The 19,322-nt window shown below is 45.3% G+C and overlaps 1 long non-coding RNA gene across 3 annotated transcripts; it reads left to right on the top strand.

Moving 5' to 3' along the window:
* Positions 1-12,377: 12,377 nt before the first annotated feature.
* Positions 12,378-18,659, top strand: LOC143099471 (uncharacterized). Of its 3 annotated transcripts, none has more exons than XR_012981614.1 (7): positions 12,378-12,589; positions 13,350-13,626; positions 15,859-17,513; positions 17,628-17,717; positions 17,815-17,907; positions 18,039-18,115; positions 18,242-18,659. It is a non-coding gene; the product is annotated as an uncharacterized LOC143099471 (long non-coding RNA). The 3 variants fall into 3 exon arrangements; XR_012981613.1 differs by having other exon boundaries at positions 12,378-12,594; XR_012981615.1 differs by having other exon boundaries at positions 12,378-12,594; positions 18,236-18,659.
* The last annotated feature ends 663 nt before the right edge of the window (positions 18,660-19,322 follow it).

Raw genomic sequence — 19,322 nt, 5'->3', positions numbered from 1 at the left:
ACTGTAGTTTCGGGATGTGGTGTAATATTTCACGGCAAATGATGTGTGGGCAATAGGTATCAAATCTAGTGCATAAATTGTAAAATATGAAATATAGCTCATTTAACTTAAATGTAAGGAAAATGGCCATTTTCCACGATGGAATTTGGCATGCAAGGTGTCATATGAAAGCTCAGAGACTGTAGTTTCGGGATGTGGTGTAATATTTCACGGCAAATGATGTATGGGCCATAGGTATCAAATCTAGTGCATATACTGTGGAATATGAAATATAGTTCATGTAATTAAAATGTAAGAAAAATGGCCATTTTCCACGACGAAGTTTGGCATGCAGGGTGGCATATGAACGCTGTGAGACGGTAGTATCGGGATGTGGTGTAATATTTTACGGCAAATGTTGTGTGGGCAATAGGTATCAAGTCCAGTGCATACATTGTGGAATATGAAAAACAGCTCATGTAATTTCAATTGTAATAAAAGGGTGAATTTCCACGACGAAATTGGCCATGCATTGTGTCAAATGAAAGCTCAGAGACTGTAGTTTCGGGATGTGGTGTAATATTTCACGGCAAATGATGTGTGGGCAATAGGCATCAAATCAAGTGCACAAATGGTAATATATGAAATATAGCTCATGTAAAGTAAATCTATAAAATATGGCCATTTTCCACAACGAAATTTGGCATGCAGGGTGTCATATGAAAGCTCAGAGACTGCAGTATTGAGATGTGGTGTAATATTTCACGGCAAATGATGTATGGGCTATAGGTATCAAATCTAGTGCATAAATTGTGGAATATGAAATATAGCTCATGTAAATTAAATCTATGAAATATGGCCATTTTCCACGACGAAATTGGCCATGCATGGTGTCAAATGAAAGCACAGAGACTGTAGTTTCGGGATGTGGTGTAATATTTCACGGCAAATGATGTATGGGCTATAGGTATCAAATCTAGTGCATAAATTGTGGAATATGAAATATAGCTCATGTAAATTAAATCTATGAAATATGGCCATTTTCCACGACGAAATTGGCCATGCATGGTGTCAAATGAAAACACAGAGACTGTAGTTTCGGGATGTGGTGTAATATTTCACGGCAAATGATGTATGGACCATAGGTATCATATCTAGTGCATATACTGTGGAATATGAAATATAGTCATTTAAATGTAAAAAAATGGGCATTTTCCACGACGAAATTTGGCATGCTGGGTGTCATATGAACGCTGTGAGACGGTAGTATCGGGATGTGGTGTAATATCTCACGGCAAATCATGTGTGAGCAATGGGTATCAAATCTAGTGCATAAATTGTAAAATATGAAATATAGCTCATGTAAAGAAAGAACAGAAAAGCCCCCCCAAAACAAGTGCAATATGAACCGATTTATTTGACAGAAAGCATGTTGTATCATTTACTTAAAGATTGGTCGACAATGGAGTCACCAGAAAAAAGGCTTTTATTCGTCTGTGAGGAGTAGCCTATGTTCGTCTGCTACTAGGCAAATGCCAGTGTCATCGCGTATTTGCAGTCAGCGCTGCCCCCTGTCGGTAGAAAATTGCAATATTTAAGGTGGAATCGAAACTTAACTACACCGCATTCTGAATGTGCGGCCAACTTCAGCTTCGTCAGTATTAGTCCGTTTCGCAATTACAAGCTCGTGCATTGGGCAGCTAAACAATACAACAAAGTAGCCAACTTTATTTACGCCTAACAACAGCCTATATAATTTGGTCAACTTTATACAGCCCTAACAAGGCTAAAGTTCTGTAATCGATGCCCCCGTGTCATTCTCTGTCCTGCGCAAACATAATGTGTGCGTTCCAAGTAGCCTAGTGCGTAATTCTTCTTCATACAATTGAACAAATGCATTTGGTTATTTTAGAGAAAAATATAAACAGCCTGTCATGCAGTGTATGGGCTACAGTGCAGAGTTGGGAAGTTAGGCCAACTTGGAGTGAATATACAAACAGGGGGAATTCTTTCTCTACTCGTATACTGTAGCTATAGCCTGGTAGGCCGATACACACAGTGCGTGCGGCCGTACACTACAGGTGCCACTGAATCATGCTCTCGACAACCACGCTGTCATGTTAAATAGTCTCACTGTCGCCTTCAAGCAAGCAAAACGATGCTTTGAAAACATCTGATTCGCTGGAAGGGCAAGGGGTAGCAACAGGACAACAGTACAGAGACTGACAAGTCCGATGGTAGAGCTAATGTTATGAGATTGTTAAAATACGGGATATTTACGGGAAAATATTAAAACGAGAAGACAGCGGGAAAAAAGTGAAAATACGTGAAAAACCCGGAAAGAACGGGAGGGTTGACAGCTATGGCATGAATTAGTTTTTCTGCATCTTGTTGGGTTAAAAAGGGCCGCACTTTGGCAATGTTTCTCAGGTGGAAATAGGCTGTCTGAGTAACTTTACTGATATAGGGCTTAAAACGTAACTCTGCATCTAAGATGACACCGAGGCTTGTTACTTTTGGTTTGACCTGATGCGCCAAGTTCCCAAGATTACTAAGAACAATGTCTCGCTTTGGTTTTGGTCCAACCAAAAGTAGCTCTGTTTTGTCATAATTTAGTTTCAAAAATGTTTTGCTCATCCACTGATTAATGGAGGTTAGGCATGCAGTGAGGGAGCAAAGGCCATCTGGGTTAGTTGGCTCCACAGAAATATACAATTGGGTATCATCTGCGTAGCTGTGGAAGTTAACATTATGCTGACTTATGATGTTTCCCAACGGAAGCATATACAGTGATGGCCAAAAGTGTTGGCACCCATGCTAAAGTTGACTGAAAAGAGGAATTCTTCCTTAAAATACAGGGGTCATAAGTATTGACACCCCTATGTTAAATTCCCATAGAGACAGGCAGATTTTTATTTTTAAAGGCCAGTTATTTCATGGATCCAGAATACTGTGCATCCTGATAAAGTTACCTTGGCCTTTGGAATTAAAATAGCCCCACATCATCACATACCCTTCACCATACCTAGAGATTGGCATGGGTGTTATTTCAGTTAGCCTATTAGCTGGTTTGATGCTCACTGAGCTCAATGCAAATCAAACCAGCTAATAGGTAATAGATATTTCCTAATTTTTCACTTAAGGCATTAAGATCAATTTCCAAAAGATGATTTTATATTCCTCTTTTCAGTCAACTTTAGCATGGGTGCCAACACTTTTGGCCATCACTGTATAGGGAAAAGAGCAGGGGACCAAGGCAGCTCCCCTGGGCCACACCAAAAGGCAAGTCATGTTTTACAGACACATGATCTCCTAGACTGATATAAAAATCTCTGCCAGTAATGTAGGTTTGAAACCAGTTCAGAGCATTATCAGAGAGACCCACCCACTTCGCAAGGTGGTGAATTAGAATGCTATGATCAATGGTGTCAAATGCCGCACTCAAATCTAGAAGAATAAAAATTGAGACTTTGTTTGAGTCAGTAGCCAGTCTAAGATCATTGACTATTTTTGCTAGAGCCGTTTCTGTGCTGTGATTTGGAATTTTTCAAGGATACTGTTTTCGTTCAGGAAGGTATTTAACTGATTACAAACGACTTTTTCAAGTACCTTGCTCAGGAACGGTAGGTTTGATATAGGCCTGTAGTTGCTCAGATTAGGTCAAGATTCGACTTTTTAAGTAAAGGTTTCACAACAGCGGTTTTAAAAGCAGTTGGAAATATACCTGTTTCTAATGAGGTATTTATTACCTTGAGAATAAAGGGAGCTAAGCTATCATATACATTTTTGAGGAATCTAGTAGGGATTGGATCCAAAGCACATGTTGAAGAGCCGGTTTGAGCTATAATTTTACTAAGCTCAGTTTGAGTAATAGTGCTAAAGACCCTTAATTTTGGGGGGCTGTTTTTGGGTGTACTATCAAACATATTACCTGTTACCAATAGCCTCCCTTATAGAAATTACTTTGTTTTTGAAGAAGTCTGCAAATTCTTCGCATCTTAGAGAGGATGCCTGACTGAGTGTATCAAAAGGTGTTTGATGCAATAGCCTATCAATGGTGGATAGGCTCAAGGTATGTTTTCCACAAAAAATGTTGCAGAGTCTAGGGAATATTGCACTACGGTCCTTTATGTTGTTGCACATAGCGAAACAGGAAGTTAATGACTCTGTTTTAGATGTAAACCTACCAGCACTTTTAGCTGTTCATGACATGTTTGATTATTGTCATTTCACTGCTATCGTTCAGTAAAGCAAGTGAACAAGTCCATGGTAGAACTTCAGACATTACCACAAAGTAATGAAATACATGTGGCAGGGCATCTTTAAACTTTTGCAATTGATATTGTTTTCTGCCCAGGAATTCTGAGGAGCGGAGTGGACTGCAGATCAACAGAATCCGTGAAATAGCCACGGACGCTTAACTCAAAATCCGTGGTGGGCCCACGGAATCACTGAAATTTCCGTGAAACTCACACGGATTTCGATTCAATGCAAGTTAATGACACTCATATCCCGTGGCTATTTCACGGATCCCCGTTTAAACAACTGAGTGCAGATTTCGCTCAACGGACGTTGTTATCTTATTGGGAAACACACTTTTGATACATTCAGTTCGATTTTTATTGCCTTTTTTAGTGTCTGTGTAATGTTAGCCTGTCAGGCGTTGCATTCCATCCCTGTTTCAACAACTGAGTGCAGATTTCCTCTCAACGGAAGTTACATTTCCGTGAAACACACACGGATTTCGTTCCAATGCAAGTTAATGACAATATATTCCGTGGCTATTTCACGGATCCCCGTTTAACAACTGAGTGCAGATTTCGCTCAACGGATGTTGTTATCTTATTGGGAAACACACTTTTGATACAATCAGTTCGATTTTTATGTAATGTTAGCCTGTCAGGCGTTGCATTCCATCCCTGTTTCAACAACTGAGTGCAGATTTCGCTCAACGGAAGTTACATTTCCGTGAAACACACACAGATTTCGTTCCAATGCAAGTTAATGACAATAGTGTAGCGCCGAGGCTATTTGCCCCGTGTTGGACTTTCCCCTGTGTTCCCCTGTGTCTTCTGTTTTCCCGGCGTGTGCGCGTGTGTGTGTGTGTGTGCGTGCGAGAGTGTCTGTGTCTCCCTCTCCCTTCTGTGTCATAGAATGTGTCAATAAGTTCTGATGTGTTTTGATTGGGGGGAGGTGTCCGGGAGGGAATATTTAGGGGTTCGGATAGGTTAGCGATTGATAAGGGGAGGGAATAGAATAGGGGGTTCTAAGATGTCTAGTAAGTTTAGTCAGAGTAGAAGTAAATTACGTGCGAGTGGGTTGTGTTGCGTTGTGTTGTCTGCCGTTGAGAGTGAATCACGAGTGAATGAGAGCTATTTTATCAAGATCAGTTTGTTGTTTTGTAGTGGACACCTCCTGCTACCCGTACCTATAGTCTGTACATCCATTGAGAAATAAATAACCGGAGTTTGGAACGATATCCCAGCCTCCCCGTCTCCTAACTACTCTTCGGCATTACACTGGTGTCTGGAAGTGGGATCGTTACCTCTGCCGAAAATGGATGACATCGCTGGGCTGGTAAGGTCGTTCCCTTTACTTGGACAGACTAGGGACCCTGATAAGGATGTGCCCCGACATGGGCAGGACCACCGAGGTCCGGAGGGACAGAGAGCTATTGCTAGATGGTCTCACAATAACCCCTTTCTGCCATTACTACGAACCGAATGTTCATTAAGCCCTGACTCTAACGCTCGTGCCCCTGACAGTGACACTCACGTTCGTTTTCCTGTTGCTACTGGCAACGGCGAAGAGATCAACCGGAAAGTATTCAATAAAAACATCCGGTTCGCTAGTACGCCAATAGTGGCTAGCGGCGCTAGTGGTGGCTGCCCTGCGCTGGCGGAAGCTAACTGGCTAGCGGGAGAAGCTAGTCGCTACTCCGGTAGCAGCAATACTGTTTGCTTAATTGATTCACATCCCAATTGCCTTTTAAATAAAGTCGAGTCCTCTTCTACAGAAGCACTTTTTGCTCCTTCACTTCCCACACCACCCAGTTTTATGTGTCCAATACCAAACGCCTGCAACTCCCATCAGCTCCTTGATATTGAGCCCCTTAGCATGCATGCTAATTTCCCATCCGAACACACTAGCATTGCGGCAAACACTCTGCAAAAAGGCTCCGACGAGGCAACCCGTCTATTTTATACACATAGAGAGAACACCACACAGTTGCCAGACACTCGACCTTCACCCCATCAGTGTGCTCACTCCCCAGTGACTGGGCCTCACTGGGGGGTCAGTCATTCTACCGGCGGGCATGCTACAGCCACAGAGACTGGGCCGTCTGTCCCCCTGACCCCTCTGGTTGCACCTGAACCTGTGCGTAATAGAAGTTTCCTGAAGTTGGGCAGATACGATGGCCGTACCTCTTATGAAGCCTTTCGTGAAAAGTTTGAGCTAATGGCTAACTCTAATGGCTGGAGTGAAGAGGATAGAGTGGGGCAGTTGGCAGCTGCATTGGAGGGGGATGCGCTGCAGGTTTTTCTTGACGTCCGCGGCAGCCAGGTGACCCAGGCAGATGTTCTACACAGGGCATTGTCTCGTCGGTTCGGTGACACCACTCCCACTGTGTCACGCCGTCAGCAGTTCCAGGAACGTGTGCGGCAGGACAAGGAGACACTGGGTGTTTTCATGGCTGACCTACAGCACTTAGCTCAGTGCAGCTATCCATCTTTTAATGTGGAAGTGAGAGATGCCCTCACCTTGGATGCATTTATTCGTGGTCTGACACCCGAGAGGCTTAGGCAACAACTGCGGCTGCAGCAACCCACCACTCTAGAAGAGGCGCTTCAGCAGGCCCATGCCATTGAGGGGATTTTTGACGAACAGCCAGCAAGAACCGCGAACAGCTGGGGTAGCCGTCCTAGGGCCTTTGCCGTTTATCCAGGTGATGGTAGCCATCCTCCATCTGCTCGTAGGCCTACCTCTTTTGACCATGACTCTGCCGTCTGCTGGCGCTGTGGCAAGAGAGGCCACCTGCGCCGGGACTGCACCACACTGGACTCAGCTGTTGGCTCTTTACAGCAGGGAAACGGGAAGGGACCGGAGTAATGGGAGTGTCTCCTGGTCCTGTGTGCAGTGTAGAGTCTCCCGTCAGTGTTGTTTCATCTGATTGTGGCCTAGTCGAGTGCTGTCATGTATCTGCTGTTGTAAATAGTCATCCAGTTAAAGCTTTAATAGACACTGGTTCCACCGTCACTCTAGTCCACCCCAGCTTGTTAGTGAACCATGCACTACAACCCCCCAGTGTCCCTTTAACTACCGTCACCGGCGAGCATGTGCCTATGGTCGGCCAGTGTGAGGCGGAGATCCAGGTGGCTGGACAATGCTTTTTCATACGCGTCTGGGTTGCTGAACTTCCTGAGCACTGTATCCTTGGCATTGACTTCCTTCATGCTGCAGCGGCTGTCATTGACCTAGGGGCAGCATGCCTCAGACTTGGAGAGTCAAACACTGCGCCCATCTGTTTCAGCCCCTCACCCCTTCGACCACTGTTAAACTGTGTTGGCGTGCTCCATGCGGCTGAGAATTCTGACCCGCCAGCACCTGAGACCATACCCACTACCCCAGATCTTCCTGTGCCGTTTTCAGCAGCCTGCTCTGGGTCCGAGACTCCACTTCCCCTACGCCCCTTTCCTGCTGTAGTGGAACCTGAGCCTCCAGCACTGGTCACTGATCCACCAACACAGAGACACACCATCCATCAGTTGTGGGAGGACAACAGCGTAGGCCTTGATGAGTCACAAAAACAGATGCTATGGGCTGTGCTGGACCATCATCGTGCTGTTTTTGCTGCAACCCCCGGTGATGTTGGTAGGACCCCGTTGATTCAGCACAGCATTGACACTGGTGATGCAACCCCTATCCGTCAACGTGCACGTCGCTTGCCCCATTCTCGACAGCTGGCTGCAGAACAGTGTCTGGAGGAAATGAAGGCTGCTGGAGTCATCGAGCCCTCTGACAGCCCCTGGGCTTCTCCGGTTGTATTGGTCCCAAAAAAGGATGGCAGCTGGCGGTTTTGTATCGACTTTCGGCGGCTCAACGAGGTGACTGTTAAGGACTCATATCCACTACCCCGGATTGACGAGTCCCTGGATCAGGTGGGTGGGTCGAAGTGGTTCTCGTCGTTGGACCTCCGGTCTGGTTACTGGCAGGTGCCCCTCGCTGCTGATGCCAGACCAAAGACAGCGTTCACTACGGGGACAGGGTTGTGGCAGTTTAACACCATGCCATTTGGGCTTTGTAATGCGCCCGCAACATTCGAGCGGCTGATGGAGCGTGTGCTGCAGGGAATTCCCAAAGAAAGGTGTCTTGTGTATCTTGATGACCTGCTCGTACATGGCAAAGACTTTGAGTCTGCATTGCGTCATCTAGATGCAGTCATCACAAGAATAGCCCAAGCCGGCCTGAAGCTACACCCAGAGAAATGCAGTCTGATGCAACGCGCTGTCACCTTCCTTGGACACCACGTGACTGGAGAGGGGGTTGCTACGGAACACCGGAAGACCGAAGCTGTTCGTGACTGGCCAGCCCCCTGCAACCTACGACAGTTAAGGTCTTTCTTGGGTCTGGCTTCATACTACCGCCGCTTCGTTCCAAGCTTTGCCACTGTGGCTGCCCCACTCCACCAGTTGTCTCGGAGGGAACAGAAATTTCATTGGGGGCCTGAGCAACAACGTGCTTTTGACAATCTGAAGCTGGCTCTTTGTAGTGCACCAATCCTTGTGGCGCCAGACCCGAAGCTCCCTTTCATCCTGGACACGGATGCCAGCAATGTAGGCCTCGGGGCCGTCCTATCCCAGGTGACTGCAGATGGAGAGAGGGTCATCGAGTATTACAGTCGGTCCTTCAACAGAGCTGAACGCAACTACTGTGTGACCCGGAGAGAACTGTTAGCCGTTGTCGAAGCTGTTCGTCATTTCAAGCATTACCTGTGTGGCCTTCCTTTCGTGGTCCGGACTGACCATGCCTCCCTGCGTTGGCTCCTCTCTTTCCGTGAGCCAGAGGGTCAGGTTGCCCGTTGGATAGAACAGCTACAGGAGTTTCAGTTTGAGATTCAGCACCGGAAGGGAGAAAACCACCAGAATGCTGATGGGCTGTCCAGGAGGAGCTGTTCAGCTGCGTGTCCACAGTGCAGTCGTCTACCTGGTAGCGCTGAGGGTACGTTGCCTGACGTATTAGAGGATGAACTGCTAGCCATTCAGTGCCGAGCCATACTACCGGCCTCCAACATGTCCTGGGCTACCGAACAACGTAAAGATCCAGAGCTCCAGGTTGTGATCAGCTGGGTGGAGGCTGGACAGCGCCCATCCTGGGAAGATGTAGCTGCTCATGGACTCACAGTGAGGGGCCTGTGGTCCATGAGGGATGGGTTGGCCCTACATGACGGGGTGCTGAAGAGACGCTGGGTGGAGCCTGCAACAGGTTTACCTAAATGGCAGACTGTTGTCCCGATGTTTAGCTGCGGATTGGTCCTCGCAGCCATGCATGGGCAACCTGGAGTGGGTCACTTTGGGGTGAAAAAGACACTGAAGCGTGTGCGGCAACAGTTCTATTGGAGCACGTGCAGGAGGGATGTAGAGTCCTACTGCCGCCGGTGTGACGCATGCACTGCCCGTAAGGGACCCGTGGGCTGTTCCCATGCTCCACTTCAGCAGAGGAGGGTAGGCTATCCGATGGACCGTATAGCTGTGGATGTGATGGGGCCCTTACCGTTGACACCCCGGGGAAACCGTTACATCATCGTGGCTGTGGATTATTTCACCAAGTGGCCCGAGGCGTACGCTGTGTCCAATCAAGACGCATGTACTACAGCTGAGGTGCTCCTTGGAGGCATGTTTGCTCGGTTCGGAGTGCCTGCAGAACTCCATACGGATCAAGGGCGGAACTTTGAGTCCCGCACCTTTGCAGATTTTTGTCAGCGGATGGGCATTCGGAAGACTCGAACCACTGCTCTCCACCCTCAAAGTGACGGCCTAGTCGAGAGGTACAACCGCACCCTTGCCGAACAGCTAGCCTTGTGTGTGCAGCAGGATCAGAGAGATTGGGACCTGCAGATTCCTCTGGTCCTCATGGCAAGCCGCACTGCAGTCCAAGAGTCCACAGGTTGTACTCCAGCGCTGTTGATGCTTGGTAGAGAGCTGCGGACCCCACCCTCACTCCTCATGGGCCTACCCCCAGATGCTCCAGATGCCCCTGCAGGGCTTGAGTATGCACACCAACTGCAGGACCGACTCCAGCTAGCTCACGACTTTGCACGCCATCAAGCCATTCAAGCTGGAATTCGGCAGAAGAGAGCATATGACCACCATAGTGCAGGACGTGACTTTACTGTGGGTGAGTTGGTCTGGGTGTATGGGCCAAAACGGAAAAAAGGACGGTCGCCCAAGCTCGACTCAGCGTGGGACGGGCCTGCGTACGTGGTAGAGAGAGTTGGGGAGGTGACATATCGCATCCGTAAAAGACCTGGAGCGCGGTGTGTGGTCCTCCACCGTGATAGGCTGGCTCCGTACCGAGGGGATCGTAATCCCTTTGTCCGTGGAAGTCCGCGTCGTTCCCCTGGGGTGAACTGCCCTGAACCTGGAGGAGCTGGACACGCAGCGCCAGGGGATGGGTGGGGAACCTCAGAGGAGGGCGAGGTCTGTCATCCCGTTGCCCTGGTCCCTGGGAGTGTTCCAGGAACACCTGGAGGAGCTGAACACGCAGCGCCAGGTGGACCTGGAGGCAACCAGGTTCAACCAGGCTTGGGATTGTGCTGGCCAAACCCCGCTTCGCCTGCGCTTGACGACCACAGGGGGGAGAGGGCCCACAGGCGTCGGCCCCAGCGGAGACCAGCAGGTGAGGGCCGTCCAGCGGCAGCGTGCTCCTCCTCGCCTGTGCCTGACGACCACAGGGAGGAGAGGGCCCACGGGCGTCGGCCCCAGCGGAGACTAGCAGGTGAGGGCCGTCCATCGGCAGCATGCCCCTCCTCGCCTGTGCCTGACGACCACAGGGAGGAGAGGGCTCACGGGCGTCGGCCCCAGCGGAGACCAGCAGGTGAGGGCCTTCCAGCGGCAGCGTGCTCCTTCTCGCCTGCGCCTGACAACCACAGGGAGGAGAGGGCTCGTAGGCGCTCAGCTCACCGGCTCGCGGACGTGGGATCACGCGCCCACCGAAGACCGGCAGCACCGGACGACATTCCTGTGTCGCCCCTTGGTGCTGTGCTTCCGGGGACATCACCGCAGCGGCTCCAGCAACATCAGCCTGCGTATAGCCTGAGGCCCAGGAGAGGGCTTCGCCCGCCTCGACGCTTTGATGAGGCCATCTTTCCTCGAGGGCGAGGAACTTAAAGGGGGGGGCAGTGTAGCGCCGAGGCTATTTGCCCCGTGTTGGACTTTCCCCTGTGTTCCCCTGTGTCTTCTGTTTTCCCGGCGTGTGCGCGCGTGTGTGTGTGTGTGCGTGCGAGAGTGTCTGTGTCTCCCTCTCCCTTCTGTGTCATAGAATGTGTCAATAAGTTCTGATGTGTTTTGATTGGGGGGAGGTGTCCGGGAGGGAATATTTAGGGGTTCGGATAGGTTAGCGATTGATAAGGGGAGGGAATAGAATAGGGGGTTCTAAGATGTCTAGTAAGTTTAGTCAGAGTAGAAGTAAATTACGTGCGAGTGGGTTGTGTTGCGTTGTGTTGTCTGCCGTTGAGAGTGAATCACGAGTGAATGAGAGCTATTTTATCAAGATCAGTTTGTTGTTTTGTAGTGGACACCTCCTGCTACCCGTACCTATAGTCTGTACATCCATTGAGAAATAAATAACCGGAGTTTGGAACGATATCCCAGCCTCCCCGTCTCCTAACTACTCTTCGGCATTACAATATATTCCGTGGCCCACACACGGATCCCCCGTTTCAACAACTGAGTACAGATTTCGGTCAACTGACTTTTATAACTTTGGGATACATGGATATTGAATAATTACAGTCGTTTCAGGACTGCATATTTGCCGTTGGCTTAAATGATGCCCTTATTTAAGTGGGATATTTAATAAAAACGTTCTCACTTCTCATTTCAGCGAGGCATAGTAACCGTTGCTAGGTAAACAAAGCCCATGTCAGAAGCGTATCCCCAGAGAATGTCAACTTAAAAAGAATAGCTTACTGATAGCACTAGTTCTTTCGTCTCAATACTGATTATGAAGTTGTTATAAATGTAATACACTACTGCAGAAATGTTTATATTGCTTAAGGTGGAAATAAAGTTCTTTGGCAAAGAGATGCATTCTGGGAAGTGATGTGTTTAAATGTAATGGCTACATATACCCAAGTTTCTTTCATTCGGAGATTTATGCTCATTATTTTACAAATTTGAGCAAGGATATAAAATATTAAGACTGTACTTTTTCATTGCTATTGATATTTTGGCGCAATTTTGTGCATCGCGTCACTGTGTGCGACGATCCCAGGGCGACGCTCGAAAAAGGAAACAGCCCCAGTGTGATAGGCTGGTTGCTGTCATGTGACACACGCCACCACAAGAAAGCGGAAACGCATCGTAGAGCGAGAGCTGGCTGGCTATGTGGGGTAAGGTAAGTTAAACTACGTTAATTTAGTAAATAATAATAATAATGGTGTTGTTTTTTGTTGTTTCGAACAAAATATAGGTATACTTATCATGACCAAAAACCCTTCATGCTGTAAAACAACTAGAATCACGCGAAATTAGTGCAATTTCTTAGTGAATGTCTTATAATGGTAAAAGACGTGGACAAATGCGTGATAATTAGCCAAATAAATAATTGTTATGGTTATTTGGTTAAATTATCGAAATGAGTGCGATGGTGATTGAGATGGTGTTTGACATTAAATTATAAGCAGGTCAGTTTCACGTAATAAGCTATTTGTTTCTTTGGGTCTGGGTAATTCATGTGACAAAAAATTCTGTTATGCTACTACCGTTTTTCTGAAAAACAAAGCAACATTTCTATCTCCAAAATAATGCATTTCTGAGTGTACTACGTAGTGCATGCAGCTTTTAATGTCCAAAGTAGCCTATACTGATTTTCCTGCATAAGAACTACAAATACTCCTTCAAAACTACAGTGTTGACACTTGAAGTTGTGGAGTTATATTTTAGTAGCCTATTCTATAATAGAATAAATACCCACATCAGTTTTACCCTTGTCTCACCTGTATACAAGGGTACAAGGTGTATGAATTGCAGTAGTGATCAAATGAAAAAGGAAAGAAAGGTGTCCTGATGTGTTGTTTAAGGATGGTGCTGCAATGTTTTCTCGACATATCTTTATGTCTTTTTTTCTCCCCTCTACTTATGTTTTCACAGATCCTTGCTCCTGATATCCTGATGTATGGGTTGCATTTCATTAAATTACTCCAACAGAACACTCACAGAAAGGAGAGTGGTGTCAAACTACAAGACAGCCAGTATGTAAGCAAGGCCTTGTTTGTCCTTGTTTGGCTACTCATTTGTCAACTTCCTGAAGAGGCTGAAGCATGCTGGCCTTGACACCTCAGTCCTTGCTTCCATTAACAGCTGTGTTATGGAGTGCATCCTCACATCATGGTCTACTGCAGCGGTGGATACAGAGGACAATTGGCAGGTATTTTACATCACTTTTACATTACTTTTACTGTGATTTTGCTAGATATGGTTGTCGCTGTGCTAAATATAGGCCCATATTGTAGATTTAGATTGTTTCTACAGATTGTAGAAAGTAGATTGAACTGATACATTTAGGCCTACACTGTTAAGGGACAGCTGAATTGACCACCTAAACCATATATTTTCTGAAAGCCTATAGCCTCTAGATGTCAATTAATATACATTAAGACATGTCCCACCTTCCCACTGACTTTGGTGCATCATAAGGCGTACATAGGCCCATATTGTAGATCGAGAAACGCATTGTACAGCTGATATATTTAGGCCTACACTGTTAAGGGACAGCTGAATTGACCACCTAAACCATATATTTTCTGAAAGCCTATAGCCTCTAGATGTCAATTAATTAAGACATGTCCTACCTTCCTACTGACTTTGACATATCAAAACTCCACCTCTGAAATGGGAGTGGTCAACTTTTTTTATGTTTTTCCTTCACAGTTTTTTTTGTGGGTGTCTCAGAGATCCCACCTTTGGAACATTTGTCAGGGGCCTCAAGGCGGTGCCGTGCGTTTTGGTCCCATCCCTCTAGCACCTAGCTTTACCGCGCCAGCAGAGGGAAACCTTGTATGTTTCGAACCGTTTATCTCCTTCCGGGAATAATCCACCGACTCCAAACTGAGCCTGGCTTGTTTGTGATGTCCCGTTGTTCAACATATTCTGATTTCATACTGATCGGATCAACATAAGTGTGCTTTTTGGCTAAAAATTGAAAAATGGCTAAATGTTAAAGTAACACCAAAGAGTTTTTTGTACCTTAAAATAGTGTTTCCAAAATCGTTTCAGTGGTTCATCAACTCGTAACAGGGTGAACGGCACTTTCTGCATCCGCTTCGAGGCCCTCTATCGGCTATAACCGCACTATGTAAGTTTGCCGGATCGGGTAGCGGATATGTAGTTCGATGGAATGAGACATGAGAAACTACAAATTTGACTTGCATCTGATGTCGCAATACATCGTACTTTCATAAAATCATGCAACATATTCTACCTTGTCTGTGGACATTGTTATTTGCAAAGCTGGTGCTGGATAAACAAATAGTGCGTGCGACAGAGGAAAAGTTCTTTGGTGTTGCTTTAAATTGCCAAAAAAGTAGGCACAATGCTTTGCGTTACAGCTAGAGCGATGAAACTTTGCACGCTCTATGTGGGTCTTGTGCAGAAGGTCTGACTTGAATTTCAGCCTCGTAGCTCCATGCTACCACCCAAAACTCCACCTCTGAAGTGGGAGTGGTCAACTTTTTTAAAGTTTTTCCTTCACTGTTTTTTTTGTGGGTGTCTCAGATATCCCACCTTTGGAACAGTTGTCAGGGGCCTCAAGGCGGTGCCGTGCGTCTTGGTCCCATCCCTCTAGCACCTAGCGTTACCGCGGCAGAAGAGGGAAACCTTGTATGTTTCGAACCGTTTATCTCCTTCCGGGAATAATCCACCGACTCCAAACTGAGCCTGGCTTGTTTGTAATGTCCCGTTGTTCAACATATTCTGATTTCATACTGATCAGACCAACATAAGTGAGTTTTTTGGCTAAAAATGTAAAAATGGCTAAACGTTAGCAATTCCACTGCTTTGTTATTTTGCCACCATATGTACCCTAGCAACACCCAAGCAACCACCTTAATTACCCTAGCAACACCCAAGCAACCATCTTAATTACCCTAGCAACCACTTGTATAATGTCAAGCTAGCAACCACCATAGCAACCAACATGCTTACCCTAACAACCACCATAGCAACCATGTTATTTTGCATAGCAACCACCATATCTACCTTAGCAACACCATAGCAACCATTCAATTTACCCTAGCAACAACCACAATATGACCATAGTAACCACATGACATGTCCTAATGTATGTTAAATCACACCTACAACTGACCAGCTTTCAGAAAATATATGGTTTGCATGGCTGAAACTGCTTTGCCTTTGAGTTGGAGCTCAAAACTTATCATATGTGTACCTCGTTCGCCAAATATACAAAATAGTGCCATGTATAGAGTTATGAACACTGATCGTATGATATGCAAAAGTCTGCAGGAAAGTAGGTCAGGCTTTCAGAATACAGTGGGACATGTCTCAATTCATGCTAATATTGGGTGCAGTGAAGAAAGAAAGGGAGGGAGGCTGCTTTTAAAAGAGAGGGAAAGTATAATATTTTTAATATTGTTTTCAGATGAAGAATTGGTGCGGTGGTGAGGCTGGAGCACCCCTGGCTTTTGCCGTATGGGTTGACTTCAGCAGTGAGTCACCCACCGTTAATTTCACAGGTATATGCAGGGCCTGAAGTTAACTTTTTTGGCCACCAGCCACTGTGGCAGGTGAATTTTGAAATCCACCTGCCACAGTGGTTTTTTACCAGCCAAAATGATTTTGTGCCCAAAATAAAGGTGAACGACTCAGAAAATGCATAAGAATGGTTCTTGAACTTGTACAGAATACACATTACAGTACTCAAGTAAAAGTAAAAAAGTACTTTGTTAATAAATTACTCAAGTAGGCCTAACAAGTTACTTTTTTGTAGGCCTACATTTTTATATTTTTGATGGATCTTTAAAGGGATACAAAAGTATCCTTTATGCCTATTTGCTTTTCTCCTCCTCTGTAGGCTAATCATATAGTCAAACATATTTTAAAAGCCCAATTCAAATATATTTTATTTAATATACTTTGTCATAGCCAGAATAAGCATTACGTGGCTATGGATTGAAAAGCAGTCTTCCAATACATTGCAGCTGATTCTTCTGCTTTGCATTGCTAGAAGTCTGGTTATAACTTAACCATACAGACAATGTAACCTAAAAACAATGGCTATATTATGGGTAGACCTATATTTAGGCTATAATAGCCCAGGCATATCCACTCGGGCAGAGCGACAGAGCAGGCTATCTGTTTTCTCAGCCGACCGTCTCATGTCATGTCCTGCAACATTGAGGCTACATAAATGAATGCTAGGCTTTTTCTAACTTGTATGCTCGATTTCCAGTGCATTTGCTTTGCTTGTAAATTAAGTTTTAGGCCTACTTTCCTTGTCCAATGTGCTTGTTGAACGATGCTGGCCATAAATTAATATATGTGGAAGTTTCCGTGTCATGTCATACCTCTAGTCTCGTTGGCACTCTGGCAGCCTCACCAGAAGATGCAGCAACTGGCAGGACGTCATTGCGTTAACTGAGTTGTTAGCTATATAGAACATCTACTTCTGTGTAGTAGGCTACATAGGCCAGCCATTACTTTTATAATCGGGGGGAAACGTAGCAATGCTTTCTGAAGCCCTGTTTCTTTTCTCCCACGTCGCTGTGTACCGGGGAGAGGTGCTCTTTTCTCCCTTTCTCCAATAATAAACTTGTTTTCGTAACGAAAGGCAATTGAAAATGTAGCGGAGTAAAGAGTACATTTCCTACGGCAATCCCGACAGTGCATCTCCTTGCTCAGTGTTGTGTTGTCTTATTGGCTACCCGCCAACGTGGCAGGTAGATTGACAGTTTCACCCGCCAATCACAAAAGTTACCCGCATTTGGCGTGTGGGCGGGTGCCAATTTCATGCCCTGGGTATATGTAATATGTTTTTATTCAACAACATTTCAATGATGAGATCTATCGAAGATGACATTCAATGGAAGAACAATTATTTTAGTATGGTCACAATCTGGCCCTGAGTTTTGATAAAAATGATATTGACATGGCAACACAAACCGAATTGATAATGGATTTTAAGGGTTTTTTTCCCGGTTACGGTTCATTTAGGGCCAAAGTATCTTGAGGCCTTTTGGACCAATGACAGGAAGGCTGAGCTGCTAAACATGTACACTAATAGGGGTGTGTCAAGTGGTATGTATAAATGAAAGTGGTGTTAAGGTTTGTTTCTGTGTCAATCCTTTCTTGAAGTTCAGAAAAGGAACCTTAACATTTGTTTTTAATGACACTGAGCGTACTGTCTTACAGATGCTTTGGGGGGTGAGAGGCCATACGTTGACCCTGATATCAGTGGCACACATTGCCGGATGGCAATTGGCCGTCTGATAAAAGAACGTGGTATGACTGGCATTGTATGTTTTCAATTTCCTTATTTAAAGATCAAAATGATGCAGACTACTGAATCTGATTACACTTTAACACCCTTCTATCTCAGCACTGAGTCAGGGTTTGTCTCGGTCTGAATATCTGCCACAACACAGGCCGCCTTGGTGGCCTGAGGAATTGCCCTTTGCCTCAGTCAGTGACGGTATGTTAATATTGACCAACTATTACTGTTTCAACTGCATGCACACAGCTGTTGCAACATGATTTGACTTTTCATAAGAGTATATGATAAAACCAGTAATGATGCATTGTTTGCCATTTTTTATGGAAAAGGTGAAGGGCGTAAAGCTTTCACTGCTGAAAAGCTGAGGCAGGTGGTACGCTCATACAATGCGTATTACAATCTCCAGGTATATATACAAATGCATGAACCTGTCTAAAACCTTTTGCATACCAGTGTGTTTTACAGACTAAAACAGATTTGTACACACATATCTAACAATAATGTGCTTTTCCTTTAATCTGTTGAGCTGCAGCAGTCTGTTGAGGCACCACCATCACCCCCATCACCAGCACCAGCAGCAACACCAACAGCAGCACAAACACCACCAGCACCACAAACACCACCAGCAGCAGCGGCAGATCATAAAGAAGGATCACAATACTACATGTCATTTCCTTTAATGTGTCAACATCTTTTGGAAAAGTAAAGCATCTATCATCATAAAGCAATCTCACTTTTCTTTGTTGATAAGCTACGTGTTTTTCATCGTAATTGATTCAATATCCAAGTGTGACAGTTTTGGTGTACCATGAACAGAACAGGACAATTGGAAACAGTTAGCCACCTATGTTACAGAGTCTAAAAACAAGCAGATTAGCACTAGCAGATTTAGAAATAGCTTCTTTCCCAATGCAATAACAATAAAGGAATTCATTCATTTAGTCATTTCAGTTTGTATTACTACTTTCATTATTATTGTTGTAATCTCACATGTACTATGGCTATCATAATTAAAATGAGATAGATACATAGATAATGTGTCAGTGAAAATACATATATGAGCCAATGTTCCAGCAGATGGGGTATGGATATCGGGCATGCATATCCACTCCTAGGCCTATTCTCCTACACTCCCCCTGTAGTAGCCAGCATTACATTGAAATCTCTCACTTTGGCCTATAGGACACTGACTGGATCTGCTCCTTGTTATTTTAATTCAATGATCAAGATGTACTTCCCCAACCGCCCACTGCTGTCTTCTGATTACCATTTGTTCTGTCGACCACTCATGAACGCTAAATTCAATACTCTTCCTCAGTGGTTCCATGTGGGTGCAATAAGTTGCACAGTGCTCTTTGTTCCTGTGATAGTTTACAGTGTTTTAAAAGGGGTCTAAAGGCACATTTGTTCAACATGCACTTAGTCCATTAAACAGTAAGCAACTTGTTATTATATCATTGATTGAATGGGCATTTGTTTATTATTGCTTGTCCTTATTACAGTCTGATCAACATCTTAATTTATTCCCTGTTCAATTTAAGTGTTATATCGTTTTATATATTTATATGTTGCTTTGAACAGCAAAGATTAGGATAATGAGCCTCCTTATTCTT

This window comes from Alosa pseudoharengus, unplaced genomic scaffold (genome assembly GCF_046254945.1).
Source record: "Alosa pseudoharengus isolate Yale_2024_CS ecotype anadromous, Long Island Sound unplaced genomic scaffold, YU_APseudo_1.1 YU_APseudo_1.1_scf_29, whole genome shotgun sequence".
NCBI classification, from domain to species: domain Eukaryota; kingdom Metazoa; phylum Chordata; class Actinopteri; order Clupeiformes; family Clupeidae; genus Alosa; species Alosa pseudoharengus.
This window is presented reverse-complemented; position numbering and strand designations above follow the sequence as displayed.